The following is a 15,825-nucleotide window of genomic DNA, read 5'->3' on the forward strand; positions in this document are numbered from 1 at the left end:
CTGAAATTTAGTGTAAGGCCCAGCCACGCCAAGAATTCTAAGCAAACTATGGACTTTTTCTTTCTTTCTCCATCATTACAGTGACCCCTCAGTTTCTGCAGGGGACTGACCTCCCAGGATCGCAGTGGATTCTGCAAATGTTCCAGTCACATAAAGATGTCATAATTAGCAGGGTGTCCAGGCAAATGCTTTCATCCTGGAGGCAGAGGCAAGCGGGTCTCTGTGTTTTCAAGGCCAGTGGAGCTATATAGTACAATCCTGTTTCAGACAAACAAAAATAAATATATAATCTTTCGGTAACCGTATAATCTTTAATATATGCATGTTCTCAGCCTCCTTTAAGTCACCTCTGTGTTACTTGTACTTCTGGCTTTGGGTTACTATTGCTGTGAAGAAACACCATGACCAAAGTAACTTGGGGAGAAAAGGGCTTAACCTGCCTTACACTTCCGTATTGTTCAGCATCAAAGGAGATTAGGGCAGGAACTATGGCAGAGGTCATGGAAGAGCTCGGTTTACTGGCTTGCTCTTCAACCTTTTCCTTTTTTGGGGGTGGGGTGGGGTGGGGTGGGGGGTTGTTTGTTAGTTTGTTTTTCGAGACAGGTTTCTCTATGTAACAGTTCTGACTATTCTGGAACTAGCTCTTATAGACCAGGCTGGCCTCGAATTCACAGAGATCCACCTGCCTCTGCCACCCGAATGCTAGGATTACAGGGTGCTAGGGTTACAGATGTGTGCCAACTCGGGGCTCAATCTGCTTTCTTATGACACCTAGGACTAACCAGCCCAGGGATGGCACCACCCTCTATGGGTTGGGCCCTCCCCCATCAATCACTAATTAAGAAAATGCCCTACAAGCTAATGTTATGGAGGCATGGAGGAGTTTCCCTCCTCGACATAAAACGAGCCAACATAGCTACCTAATACAAGGTAAACGGTATTACAATGTAAATAGTTTTCATTCTCTGTTGTTGACTTTTAGGGAATAGTCTCTCTGTCTCTGTCTGTCTGTCTGTCTGTCTGTCTCTCTCTCTCTCTCTCTCACACACACACACACACACGTGTTTAATACATAATCATCGTCTTCCACTACCCTCGCATTCCTGGTTATTTTTAATGGACTGTTGCATCAACCTGCAGACAGCCCGAAGGGTAGAGGGCCACCTGCAAGATTCCTTTTGCTAGGCTAAGAAGGTGGTGTCAGGAGATGAGAAGAGGGAGACCGTGGTTCTGGAAAAGGACCTTAGGCAAGACTAGCTGAAAAACAGAGTTGCCTTTTGGAGCAGAGGTAGGAGTTTTAGTTTGCTCCTCTCTGGCATGGGTCTAATGGCCCCGTCCTGGGAAGGAAAACTCAGGTTGGATGTCCTTATGTTTGTTCAGCTAATGGAGGTGGAGGATCATACCTTTAATCTCTTCGGTTCCTCCTCTGACCGACATCCACCCTTCACACAGCAATCCGTTCTCTTTCCGCTGAGCTGACAAGATAAGGTAGAATCATAAATTCTATGATAACTTGTTATTCTCAGAGATCGGAAAGCAACTGTTTGAATGGAAATCAGCCTGACAGACACCATATTTTTTTAAGTCAGTGATTTCAGCTAGAGATGTAAACAGAACTTGGCAAATGGTTATCTAGTGCCCTGGGCAGAGATGGTTGCCAATTTCTTAGTAATCCCAAAGGTGAAGGTAGCATTGCTTCTGCTACCATAGGCTTTAAACATTGTAAAACATGTTTGGGGAGACAGAGTGAAGGCCAGAGTTGTCAGTAGCTGTTTTAAGTCAGTTGTCAAGCATGTTTGATTTAAAATAGTAAATGCTTAAAAAATACAACCTATTCTGATACCTGGCATGTAATTTGTGGCCATGGGAAGGGCTGTGGGAGATGATGAATGAGTACAGTCGTGACTGAGGACGAAGCTCCCGGACCCCTGTAGATCTGTAAATCTATGACTCTCCAGGGCCTTATGTAGAATGGCGCAGCACTTGCGTGCAGCCTAGGCACATTTCCTCGTACACTCTAAATTGTCCCTAGATTATTGATAACAACTAATGCAGTGTAAATGCTGTGTAGACAGTTGCTACACCATAGTGAGAAGAAAAAAGTTTGTCTTCAGTACAAATGCATTCTTTTTTCTCCTAAATATGTTCAGTGCATGGCTGTGAAATCCACAGATATGGGGGCATTGTACCTGGAGGTCTCTCAGCAAACAGTAGCTGTCTGCTTAAGCTTACTTGTGATATATATATATATATGAGTCTACTTTTTTTTTTTTACACAGTCTCATGTAACACAGGCCAGCCTCAAACTCATGCAGCTGAAGAAGACGACCCTGAACTTCTGGTCCTCCTTCCTCCCCTCCTGAGTCCTAGGATTGCAGATATTACCACCACACATGGCTTTATGTGGTGCCAGGGATCTGAACCCAGGGCTTTGAGTGTGTTGTACAAACACTCTCCCAACTGAGCTGTATTCTCAGCCCTTTAAATAAGTATTTTAAAAAATAAATTTGAAATATTTGGAGATATTTAAAGGTATAAGGAGTAATGAGTTGGGCATGGTGACACGCACCTTGAAGTGGGCAGATCTCGAAGGGTTTGGGGCTGGCCTGGTCTCTATCAAGTTCCTGACCAGAAAGGGGCATATAGTGAGACCTTGTCTCAAAAAGAATGAATGGTACCTGGTACCATTAATTCCTGCACTTAGAAAGCAGAGGCGAGTGGATCTCTGTGAGTTCAAGGCCAGCTTGGTCTACATGGTGAGTTCAAGGACAGGCAAAGCTAATGGCGAGGCCCTGCCTCAAAAAAATAAAGGAAGGGGGAAAGGGAAGAAACGAATATTGGAGTGTCTGCTCCCCAGATACCTAAGTAAAACATCACTGTCACCAGCGTCTCTCCCAGTCCTTGCCTCCTCTTCCTCCACAAAAGCTTGTAGCTCCCTGCACTAGCACTTCCAATGTCCAGACATTAGAAATGTTTAAATGCTCACTCTATGGAGTTTAAGATTTAGTGTTGCATTTCATCTCTGCAAGTATTTTGAGCCAGGCGGTGGTGGCACACGCCTTTAATCCCAGCACCACAGAGGCAGAAGCAGATGGATGTCCATGAGTTCAAAGACAGCCTGATCTACAGAGCAAATTCCGGGACAGCCAGGACTACACAGAGAAACCCTGTCTCGAAAACCTCCCCAAAAAATTAATCAATATTATTTTGAAATAATTTAATGAAGAATAGTTTTAGGAATGGCACAAAAGTAAATCTTGGAGCTCTTTGTAGGACCTTGGTGTTAAACATCTCAGCCCATTTGCTACATGGGTTGGGTTCCCCATCTGTACATACATGCAGGCACATTTTCTCAGTCATTTGAAATTAATTTGCAAACTTTTTAAATCCACAAATACTTCAATATATATTTCTGAGAATAGGAGCAATGATACATGTATCAAAATCAGGCGCTACAGAGCCAGGAAGATGCCAAAGCGGGTAGATGTACCTACTGCCGAATCTGGCGACCTGAATTCAATCCCCAGAACCCACGTGGTGGAGGAGAGAACCAGCTCCCAAAGGTTGACCTCTGACCTCACACACACTACACACGTGCACACAAAATAAAATGTTAAAGGATTTTTTAAATTCAGGCAATTCAGTATTTAAACAGCATGAATATATGGCCCCATGAATCTCAAACTACATTGAGGCCTCCACTTCCCACAGTGAATTCACAGAGGGCTGTCTGTAGGGTTCTAAATTTTCAAGGCAAACAAAATGAATACAAAACAAAAACAAACTTCAGAAATGCTGCTTTGGTGCTCTTTGCAATCTCGACAGTAGATGGCGCCACATCCCTTGTAGATGTCATATCAAGCCGCATTTTCAGGTAACTGTGGTTTTAAAGAAGGAACAGGCTGTACTCAGTATGTGCTTGCTGCAGTTTACACATAGTTTTAGGTGACTACTGAATTATTAGGTCATCAGTACTTAATGACTTGCTTGCACCTAGGTGTTTCTTTGGGCCAGGACACACACACACGGGGGTGGGGGGACTTTAAAGACACCACGAACCAAGAAAACTAGGAAAGCTTGACTTAATTTATAATTCATTCTCAAATCTTGTCATTTGTCCCAATAATGTTGGGGGGCAGGATCAGGCATCTTCCTCCTGTACCACCCCCCCTTATCTTTCACTGAGTGGCTTGCTGATTGGTAGACTTACTGGCCAGAGAGCTCTGGGGACTCCCACCACTGTGTATGCGAGACAAGAGCCCCATCAACCAAGCAACACCCCGCCGGCTCATATTCTTGCCTATGGCTCCGCCACTCTTGAGCAGTTTCCCCCTTCCTGCCGCAGCGACCCTTCCTGCCTCGCCGCATCCTTCTCAAGCAGTGTGGCATTTAGAACAACAGCCTTAGGTGTGCTCACTGCACTAGCATGTCTCTGCTTTTGGCTCCTCCAGTTGGCATGTACATACATATAGACATCTAAACCCGTGTTTTCAAACACCATGTATGCATTTCAGCCTAAAGGATGTGTTCTGGGAGTCTCCCTCTCATAACTGTTCTCCCTCTTACAGTGAGAAGCTGGCATCGCTGGCCTCAGTGTATTTAGTCAGGTGCGATACATAGAAACTGTTTCAGAATTGTAGCACGCCATTTCAAAAGAGAAAATGTTTAAGCTAGAACTCAGTACTTAGGGACTGTTTCTGTCCTAACCTGACAGCTATATTGCTGTGTAAGTTCTCAGGGCCATTGGCTTAGATTGTTTCTCTTCCCTTCAACGTGACTTAAGATTTCTTTGAAATGGGCTGGGGAGATGGCTCAGAGGTTAAGAGAACTGACCGTTGTTCCCGAGGTCTTGAGTTCAATTCCCAGCAACCACATGATGGCTCAAAACCATCTATAATAAGATCTTGTGCCCAGAACACTATATACATAATAAATAAAATTTTTAAAAAAAGATTTCTTTGAAATAAAGTTGGGTAGGGGGCTGGAGAAATGGCCCAGGATTTAAGAGCACTGGCTGCTTTTACAGAGGACCCAGGTTCAATTCCCAGCTCAAAACCATCTGCAACCTTAGTTCCTAGGGAGCTGACACCTTCACACAGACATATATGCAGGCAAAACACCAATGTACATTTTTCAAAATAAAATAAAACATTTTTTTTAAAAGAGAGTTGGGGGACTGGAGAGATGGCTCAGAAGTTAAGAGAACTGACTGCTGTTCCGGAGGTCCTGAGTTCAATTCCCAGCAACCACATGATGGCTCACAACCATCTGTAATGAGATCTGGTACTCAGAACACTGTATACATAATACATAAATTTTTTAAAAAAAAGAGAGTTGGGTTTATTTCTATTGTCTTTTAATTTCATCCCATTGTCGGGTTATTATAGATGTCATGTCGCATTTAGTATAGAAAGCACGAACAGTCTTTCAAAGCTATTGTCCTCCATTTCAGTCCTCTGACCCTTTTCCGGTATAGAGACCCTTGCTGGGACTGTTCGTCCTCTTTGAGTCTGTCTTCCTCTGTACTGGTCACTTTTGCCTGTTTATTATCAACCTAACATAGCTAGGGTCCTCTGGGAAAGGGAACCTCGAGTGAGAAAATGCACCTGCTAGATTGGCCTGTGTGTCTACAGGACATGGGTCTGTGGGACATTTTCTTGATGAATGATTGACATGGCAGGGCCCAGTCCACCATGGCTGGTACCATTCCTGGGCAAGTGGTTTAGGATTATATAAGAATGCAAGCTGACCCAGGCGGTGGTGGCGCACACCTTTAATCCCAGCACTTGGGAGGCAGAGGGAGGCGGATCTCTGTGAGTTCGAGGCCAGCCTGGCCTACAAGAGCTAGATCCAGGACAGGCTCCAAAGCTACAGAAAAACCCAGTCTCGAGAAAAGGAAAAGAAAAAAGAAAGAAAAGAAAAAAAAAAACCTGAACTAGTCAGGAGCAAGGCGATAGGCAGCATTTCTCCATGGTCTCTGCTTCAGTTCCCGCTTTGGTTTCCCCTGGTAACAGACTGTAAAATATAAGATGAAATAAACAATTTCCTCTCAAGCTGCATTTGGTCACAGTGTTTATCTCAGAACAAAAAGCAAACTAAAGCTCTCTCCTAAGCATTTGTACAGATAAGCAGTTGTATGGGGTTATTTTTATAATTCATTTTTATTGGTGTTTTGCCTGCATGTATGTCTGTGTGAGGATGTCAGCTCTTGGAATTACAGACAGTTGTGGACTGCCATGTGGGCTGGGAATTGAGCCCCGGGTCCTCTGGACGAGCAGGCAGTGCTCTTAACCACTGAATCTTCCTTCTCTCCAGCCCTGTGGGTGTATTTTTTAATGTCCCCCCTTTTAAAACATTTTTGTTTTTAATATATGTTTAATATTTGTTTTAAATATACATGTGGGTGCAGTGTCTGTGGGTGCCAGAAGAGGGCACTGGATCTCCTGGAGCTGTAGGCAGTGGTGACCTGAGCCCTACATGGCAAGGATGGAAAAAGTGGACCTAACAGGGCCGAAGGCAAATGCATAGCCACACTTTTGTTAGCAGATTCTGTGAGACAACGGTGAGATAGTTCTGCATCCGCATTCTTCCCGTTGGTTTGTTTGCAGTGGTGCTAGGATTGAAGCCAGGGCTTTCTGCATGAGAACTAACTGCTCTGCCATTGAACTGCATACCATGCCTAAGTAGCATTGCAATTAAATAATTCTCTTAAGAAACATGCCACTAAATTATGCAACTTTGCGTTATTTTTTTTTCCTGGCTTAAATGTTATTACACTTGCTTCATGAAAAACATTTGGAAATTTTGTTTAGCTTTCTTTATTTGGGATGGTTTATGTGACAAAACTCACACATTTGCAAAAATAATGGGATGAGCATCCCATGTGCTCATTCCCAGCCCCAGCGATACCGACATGTAGCCGTTTTGTTTCACCCTCTCACACTCAGATTATTTTGAGACACTTGTCCATAACCATACATATTTCATTACGTGTTTAAAATGCAAAACTCTTAAACACAAGCATAATGTCTCTGGTAGGCATAACTCCAAAATGACTTCCAAGATTCCTGGACCCTGGGCTGTTCCCATCTTCTCCAGTTTATTAATCAAACGCCAATTCAGGTGCTACTTTGAAAGGATCTTTTCAGATTATTGAGACAAGATCCTAACATCTAGCCTAGGCTGGCCTCAGTCGCTCGTGTTCTGGTCTCATGACTACTGGGATGGAGGAATTTCATAGACGAAGCTGAAGTCTCAAGTCAGGAGCTGGGGCTGTGCTGTGGTGGGCAGAGGACTTGCCTCAAATGCACAAAGCCCTGGGTTTGATCTCCAGTACTCAGTTCTTCAAACTGAGTGGCTAATACTGCCCAGCACCTGACTGGGCTGGGAAGACGCTCCTGCGCATCAGATGAGAAATAGCCACCCTGTAGTTCAATGGCCATCGGGAAGACCTGGCTATTTCATGTTTGGACCTGTGAGCTGTAAAACTTTCAAACATTAAGTGTCTAAGGATTGAAGCTGTTAGCTTCAGGATGATTTGTTTTGCTCCCCTGGAGAACTAATCCACACAGTGAAAAGTTAGCACAAATTGCTGTCATTGAGCAGTTTGTTTTGTTTCTTTGGTCTTCGGTTTCTTTTACGAGTACAAAATCATTTTCTGAGGAGATCTGCTTCCAGTATGGTAGTGAAAACTCTCTGGACCAGCTCTCCCACCAAGTACTACAAGCTGTGGTAAGTTGGCAAACAATGTCCTGGGACGTCTGAAGAGTGATGGAAACCCACAGCCGAGCTGGGGTGGAGCTCAGTGGTGGAACACTTGCCCAGAAGCCTGGCCGATGGTGGCGGGGAGGGAAAGCCTGTGGAAATACCTGGCAAGAGGACACATTTCTCCCACTAACACCAGGTCGTTGGAACATCCTGGCTCTGATTAGTGATTCTGTCTTCTTCTCGCATGAGGTTTTTTTTTTCCTCATTTATTTATTTATTAAAGATTCGTATGAGGTTTCATTCTGAGTAAACTGTGACCAAATCATAAGATATGATGGCTGGTGTCAGCTCTCAGCTCAGCAGGATCCAGAGTCACCTGGGACATCGGCCTCTGGACATAGACTATGTCAACTGTCGAGGGAAGACCCATCTTGACTGTGAACAGGGCTAGTCCCTTGTTGAAGGAGCTGCTTGTTCATCCCAGCTGCCTGTCCTCCAGAAATAATCACACAGAAACTGTATTAATTAAATCACTGCTTGGCTCATTAACTCTAGTTTCTTATTGGCTAACTCTTACATTTTAATTTAACCCATTTCTATTCATTTGTGTATTGCCACAAGGCTGCGGTTTATAGGATAAAGTTCGCTAAAGTTCCGGCATCTGTCTCTGGCGGGGCTACATGACTTCTCTGACCCCGCCTTCTCTCTCCCAGCATTTAGTTAGTTTTCCCTGCCTAGCTAAATTCTACCCTATCAACAGGCTAATGCAGTTTTCTTTATTAATTAACCAATTGTATTCACAGCATACAGAGGGGAATCCCACATCAGTCCGGGCTTCCTGGATTATACAAAGTGCAGAAAGTAAATTGAGCACCAGCGTGCATTGTTCTTTCTTTCTCTCTCTCTTCCTCTCTCTCTCTCTCTCTCTCTCTCTCTCTCTCTCTCTCTCTCTCTCTCTCTCTCTTCCTCGCCCTCCCCCGCCATGAAACAGGATATCACTATATAGCTCTGCTGTTCTGGAATTCCTTATGTAGACTAGGCCAGCCTAGAACTCACAGAGACGGACCTGCCTCTGCCTCTGCCTCTGAACGCTGGGGATTAAAGGTGTGTGCCACTATGCCCAGCTGCTCTTTCCTGACTGTAGATTTGATGTGTTGAGCTGCTTCAAGTACCTCTTGCCTTGACTCCCTCACCATGATGGGCAGTACTTGGAGCTGGGAGACAAACAAACCATTTCTCAGAGTATCTATCAGAGTATTTGATTACAGCAGCAGGGAAGTGAGGCAGAGATGGAGAATGCTGCCCTCCAGACAGCAGATGCTAACCCGTTATTGACCATTCCATTGAGCGTGTGTCAATTTGCCTTTTCCAAAGATGCCTGTCACAATATCTCTAGTTCCAGATGACTATTTTTTATTGTGGAAAAAGTACATATAATGTAACATGGATCATTTTAACCATTTACTATCTTTTAAAATATGTATATGTGTGTACACACATGCACATATTTGTGAATATGAAGGCCAGAGAACAACCTTAGTTTTTATTCCTCAGAAACCATCCACCTTTTTTGTAGGGACAGGCATGGTCTCTTGTTGGCCTGAAACTTGCCAAGCAGGATAGGCTGCCTGCCCCAAGTATTCTCCCATTTCCACCTCCCCAGCAGTGGGATTACAAGCATAGTCTTTGGGACGTAGAAGGACGATTCTTCCTCTCTAGTGAATCTGGAAGGTCCTATGACTGACTATTATATTATAATTATTATTATTATTATACTGACATTATACCACCTCTTAAACTTAGTTGTAAAAGGCAATGCGTTATTTTTCAGACTTCCTTGTAATACCCACCTTTGGAATTCAGTCACCAGACAGGAAGTCCTTGAAGATCATTGAGGCAGGAGTTGAAATGCTCACACCCACATGCACACCCACAGCTGAGTTCACATATGACAAGAAGCCTTACTTGCCAGCTCTGGGATTAAGACATCTTGGAAGTGCCAGGCAATGGAAGTCTGATGCTAATAAGTAGTGGGTACATCAATAAGGCACACATGACAAGTAACAGTGATATTGACAGAAAATTCCATGAACCCACCAAGGAACTGGTGGACAGGTGCCCAGGACAGGGTGCCAGGTCTTTAGGAGGCATCCTGGGATGCCCCGTAGGTTTCTAGAATCAAGTATGAAACCCTGCCTCAGTATATAAGATAGAGATTAAGGGACACACTCAATGTCAATCTCAGCATACATGTGTAACACACAAACCTACACATGTATGAATATGCATATACATGTATACATATGTAAAAACAAAAAAAGGAAAACACTGGAGGCCATCAATTTTCTAACAGTGGTAGACGGGTAAACTATGTCATGTCACAGATTGAGTATCTCTTATTGGGAATGCTTGGGACCAGAAGTGTTTCGGGGTTTAGATTTTCCATTAAATATAATTTTTAAAAACTATATGTGTGTGTTTATGCACACGTGAGCATGTATGTCAATGGAAGTGTCCTCAGAGGCCAGAGCATTAGATCCACCTGACATGGGTCTCCTGCAAGAGCAATGTATGCTCTTAACTATTGGGCCACCTCTCCAGCCCCAGATTTTTTTGTTTTGTCAGTTTGTGGATTAAAAAAAATACACACACACATACATCTTGCGGGTAGGGAGGGGCCAAGCCTCAGAATGCAATTAATTTCAATTTCATATACACTTGGCACACACAGTTTGGAGGTAATTAGTATGTGTGTGCAGTGTATGTATGTTTGTTCATTGTGTGTGTATCTGAATGTGTGCACACACATGTGATTGTGAAGGTCAGAGGTCCACACTAAGATTTTCTCAATTGCTCTCCACCTTATTTTTCGAGATAGGATCTCTCACTGAATCTGAAACTCACAGATTCAGTTACGCTGACAGTTACCTCCAGGAGTCTACCCACCCTACCCTCCGATACTGGGTTTGCAGGCTCACACTAGAAGCACAACATTTACGTGGCTCCTGGTCATGGAAACAAAAGTCCTGGGACTAGAGAACTGTCAGTGGTCAAGAGCACTTGTTGCTCTTGCAGAGGGCCAGGTTCAGACCCCAGCATCCACATAGAGGTTCCATGACCATCTCTAACTCCAGTTCTAAGAGATCCAACACCCTCTTCTGACCTCCACAGGCACTAGGCATGCACACGGTATCCATACTTACTGCAGGCAAAACACTCATCCACAGACAATAAATAAGTCTAAAAAAATTTTTTTTTAACTCAGGTCTTCACACTTCTGCTGCAAATACTTCACCAAGTGAGTCATCTCTCAGCCCTAAAGATGATTTTATACAGTAAATAATAATCATACAGCAGGAAGAAAGCTTGTAGTGTGAAGCTGTCCACTTGTGGCTTCATATCAGTGCTCAACATGGTTTGGAGTTTGGAAAATTTTGTATTTGGGATATTTGGAGGAGAGACACTCCACCTAACCTGTATGTTCAAGATGTAATTCCTCTTTTGCTTTCTGTTTGTTTGTTTGTTTGTTTCAGACAGGGTCTCAATCCATATAGTCCAGGATAGCTCAAAACTTGTTATATAACTCCAGGCTATCCTCAAACTCTCATCAACCTTCTGGTATGGGACAATTGTCTATATTCTGTCAATTATGTTTTAATAAATGCTGATTGGCCAGTAGCAGGCAGGAAGTATAGGTGGGACAACCAGACAGGAAGTAGAGGCGGGTCAATGAGAACAGGAGAATTCTGGGAAGGAGGAAGCCTATTCCTCCCCAGTGCTGTCCCAATCACAGAAGAAGGAAGATGTGATTACCCTGCTGAAAAAGGTACCGAGCCATGTGGCTAACATAGATAAGAATAATGGGTTAATATAAGTTATAAGAGTTAATAAGAAGACTGAGCTAATGGGCCAATCAGTTTATCATTAATATAGACCTCTGTGTGATTCCTTTGGGACTTAATGATTGTGGGAACTGGGCAGGACAGAAACCCCGACAACAACCTTCCTACCTTAGTCTTCTGGGTTCTGGGATTGCAGATGTGACCACTGTCCTGGCTTGCAATTCTAGACTGTACCAGAATGCTACTCTCTACTGCTGTCAGAAACCTCAGAATATAATGTCAAATTTTTATATCTCTCTCTTTTTTCCTTGGGTTTTTGTTTTGTTTTGTTTTTTGCTTTTTGTTTGTTTGTCTGTTTTTTGAGACAGTAGCTATGGAGTCGGTCCTGGAACTTACTCTGTAGACAAGGCTGGCTTCAAACTTACAGAGACCCACCTGCCTCTGCCTCTTGAGTGCTGGGATTAAAGGTGTGCGCCACCACCGTCCATCTTAAATATGTCATTTTTTTTAAAAAAATAGACTGTTGCAGAATATTTGATCACACTGTGAACCCCAAGACTATGTTAATAAAATCAACTTTGGATCAGGGGGCAGAGCCAGCATGACAGGAATTAGCCATAGAGGGTACAGAGGAGTCAAGAAGAAAGGTGGAGAGACACACAGGAAGGAGTAGGGAGAGACTTGGAGTTTCAAGGTCTTTTTGATTTGGGATGGCTGGAGATCTCCAGCCAAAAAGGAGGGTCTCCAGCCAAAAAGGAGGGTCAGCTGGTTGCTTCTCAGCCTGTCTGAACTAGCAGGTTTCCACCCCAACATCTGACTCCCGAGTCTTTATTGGTGAATAGAATGATAGAGACTTGGTAGCTGCTGCAGACCTGGCCCATGGAGGAACAGGAAGTCCCAGCAGGCCAAGGCCTTAGTGGTGTGGCGCTGACTGCAGAGTGGCCACAGATGGTAGATTCAGGTGTAGTCTCTAAGCTGACAGAAAAACAATAGACACAATAAATTTGTTTTGTCATATAAAGTTTAAACCAGACGAAATGTGCCCATGTATGAGGAATATGGGTATGGTTGTCTTGGGAACGGTGGATGAAGAAGTACAAGATGTGAGTGCTGGCCAGGTTCAGTTTTTGTTGTGGTCATCATTGCTTTTCTCTCTCTTTTTTTTCTTTCTCTTTTATTTTGACAGCATTTCACTGTATAGTTGAGGCTGGTCTTGAACGTCTTGTGATCCTCCTGCCTCAGCATCCCCCACGTTGGAATTACAGACATGTACCACCATGCCTGACATGGTCTATGTGTGAGTCCGGCTGTGGTTACACAGATGCACTCACTTTGTGGAAATACGCTGGTTGGATAACCAAGCACTTTACTCTATCATGTCTTAATTCAAACCCGTTTACAGAAACAATTTCTGCCTGATTTTCGTGAGACTTTGAAAGAAGTCAGAGCCTGATGTTTGTCTCTGCACTGCTCCTGTAACAGATCTTGGTGTCCATGGAAACCAGACAGAGACAGCGTGGAAACAAGAAAGAAAGAAGCAGAGACTGGGAAGTGCAGCACATGCAACGAGAAACAAGACTTCTCCCCTGGCTTCTGACACCACTCAGCCAGCTCCCTGCCAATGAGACTCGCCACACACCGTTCACTTCTGTCTGTCAACGTTGACAGCCCTGGACCAATTCCAGGCCACTCCGTTTCTGCTTTCTGTTCCACCCAACCCAACAGCACCGTTATCCTGATAGGTATCTGATACTAAAGAGATCTTCTCTGGTGGAGGACTCTTCACGTCTCACTCACTAAATTTCATATGCTGGAACCTCAGCTCTGAAGGGAAACCTAAAGGCCCTGGCATAGCCACCGTGAGTGTTCAGAAGCCGTGTGCTAAGCACACACTCTTTTCTCAGGAGAGTTCTTCAGAGCTTATTAATTCCTATTTTAAACATCCGTATAGCACCTTGATTGTTCTGGGTCTACCAAAAGACACATTAGAAGTGGGTGGGTGAAGTTCTCCCGAGGGTGTGCGTGCGCCTGCCTTTGCTGCATTTGAGAGTTGCTCTGGATCTTTCTGGGTGTGGATTCGCAGAGGCAAGCACACACGGAGGCGGCTGTGTATGCCGCTCTGTTGGTTCTGACGAACGTGTGTCAAAGAGCTGTACACACTGGCGTCTTGTGCATCTGTTGGTTTTGTGTGTGTGGACTGTCTGGGTGGTGTGTGAGGACATGTGTGAATGAGCTTGTCACTTTGCGAGCTTATGTGTGTGTGTGTGAAGTGGGGTAGGAGACATGCAAATGAGCACGCGCATGTTTGCGACGCTGGAGGAAACATGAGACAGCACTTTCGGCCACGTTGGTTGTTTCCTTTGAGCTAAACTGTACGTTTGCATGTGGATTTGCAGAGGGAAAGCTTCAGGCAAGGTTTTTGAGTCATATGGTTGAGCCATATGGAATCGCCTTTTTTTTTTTGTGGGCTAAAAATGGTTAAATATTCAGTGATTTTTGTATGACTCAGCCTCGTCGGTGTGTGCACACTGGTCTGAATCGGCTTGGCCTCTCTATTACGTTAGCATCTTTACCATAAGGAGATGAGATCTTGTGTGAGGCCTCGATGGAAGCTTAACAGGGGCCTCGAAGGGGAGAGAAGCGGCAGAAAGATTGACAGCGACAGGAAGTTGGTAACAAGCGAGTAGTGAGCAATGAGGTTGCCAGCTCCTTCCTCCAGGAAACCATTTCTCACCCCTGTTTTGTATCCATGGACCCCAAGTTTGTTCCAGGGGGCTTCTGTAACCCCTGGGAACTTCCTTTCCAGTGGTGCTTGTCAGACTGTATGTGGCTGTTATTTCACAGGGCTGTCCCCTTCACGAGGCAGCAGACTGTGTCTCGCTTCTTCATTCATATTCCAGGCACTTAGAAGAAGGCTTGCTGAAGGCTACAAGCTCAGTTAGTGTTTGCTGAGTACAATCCGGAAGAGAAGATAAACTTCACTGGAGGACATTAAATAATGAGCAAGCCAGGCGGTGGTGGCGCACGCCTTTAATCCCAGTACTCGGGAGGCAGGGGCAGGCAGATCTCTGCGAGTTTGAGGCCAGCCTGGTCTACAAGAGCTAATTCCAGGACAGCCACCAAAGCTATAGAGAAACCTGTCTTGAAAAAAAAATTGCAAGTACAGAAATGTCAGTGTATGGGGCTATAGGTTCAATCCCCAGCACACATAGTCAATGAATAACTAACAAAATAAACAAATGTCACTTCCGTCTAGTCTACAGAGTCAATGCTATTGTAAGCACAATCCCAAAAAGGACCATGATGAGATGATCATAAGTTATTCATGAGGAACAAAGGTTTGTTAGTAGGATATGTCAGAAGGAAGGATATGTTGGGGAAGCATGCCCTACCACATACGAAGACACATTTTAACTCTTCCAGTAGATACAGAATTTTCACCTGTAGATTCAGCCCCTGCATCATAATGGTCCTCCTGGTCAGTCCTCTTTCCTGTGTCCCTGCTCCTTAGCATGACGCCTTTGTCCCCCAACTACTGCATCTTCTCACATGTGGGCCGTTGTCTACCCTGCCTTTGCCCTCTCTATTTTCCTCGCCTGTAATTCACCAACTCTAACCTTTATACCCGCTACTTAAGATTACCGCCGACACATGCTTGAAATCTTCCTACCTCCTTCAAAACGTTTATGCCACTTTTTCTTGCTGTGTAGCACTGGCTTGACCTTGAACTCACAATATTCCAGACTCGGCCTGCTGAGTGCTGAGAGTTCAGGCCTGTGCCAACCTGCCTGGTCAATGCCAATTTTTATTTTGTTTCTACTGTTTGTTTCATTTTTTTAATCACATATGGCATAGAAATGGGGAGACGGAAAGGACCAGGGGTACATAGAAATGAGTGTTCAGAGTTAGTCGCAGAGGCCTTGTCTATCTCACGGACGCGGCGGTCTTCTTGAGCCTGCTTTGAAGGTCTGACAGAGAGTCTGCAAGAGCCATTCATCCCTCACCTGTGACTGTGAGGCCCTCTGGTCTGACGAAACCTTACGGATTCAGTTATGGCCGTGTATAAATGGTACATACGAGCTGTTCTGCTTCTCTTGGTCTGCTTAATCATTCGTCCACGCAAACCGAAGACTGGCCCATCAGGAAACCTCCATGACCATCAGAAGAAGTTCGGCTGGTTTTAGGGCACGGCCTTGGTCATCTAGTGAAAGAAAAGGAGGCCACTCCATGTCACTGAGATGGAACTATCTGTCAGTTTTGGGATGGACAAGATAAA

The sequence above is a fragment of the Microtus pennsylvanicus genome, chromosome 21 (assembly GCF_037038515.1).
Source record: "Microtus pennsylvanicus isolate mMicPen1 chromosome 21, mMicPen1.hap1, whole genome shotgun sequence".
Lineage (NCBI taxonomy): Eukaryota > Metazoa > Chordata > Mammalia > Rodentia > Cricetidae > Microtus > Microtus pennsylvanicus.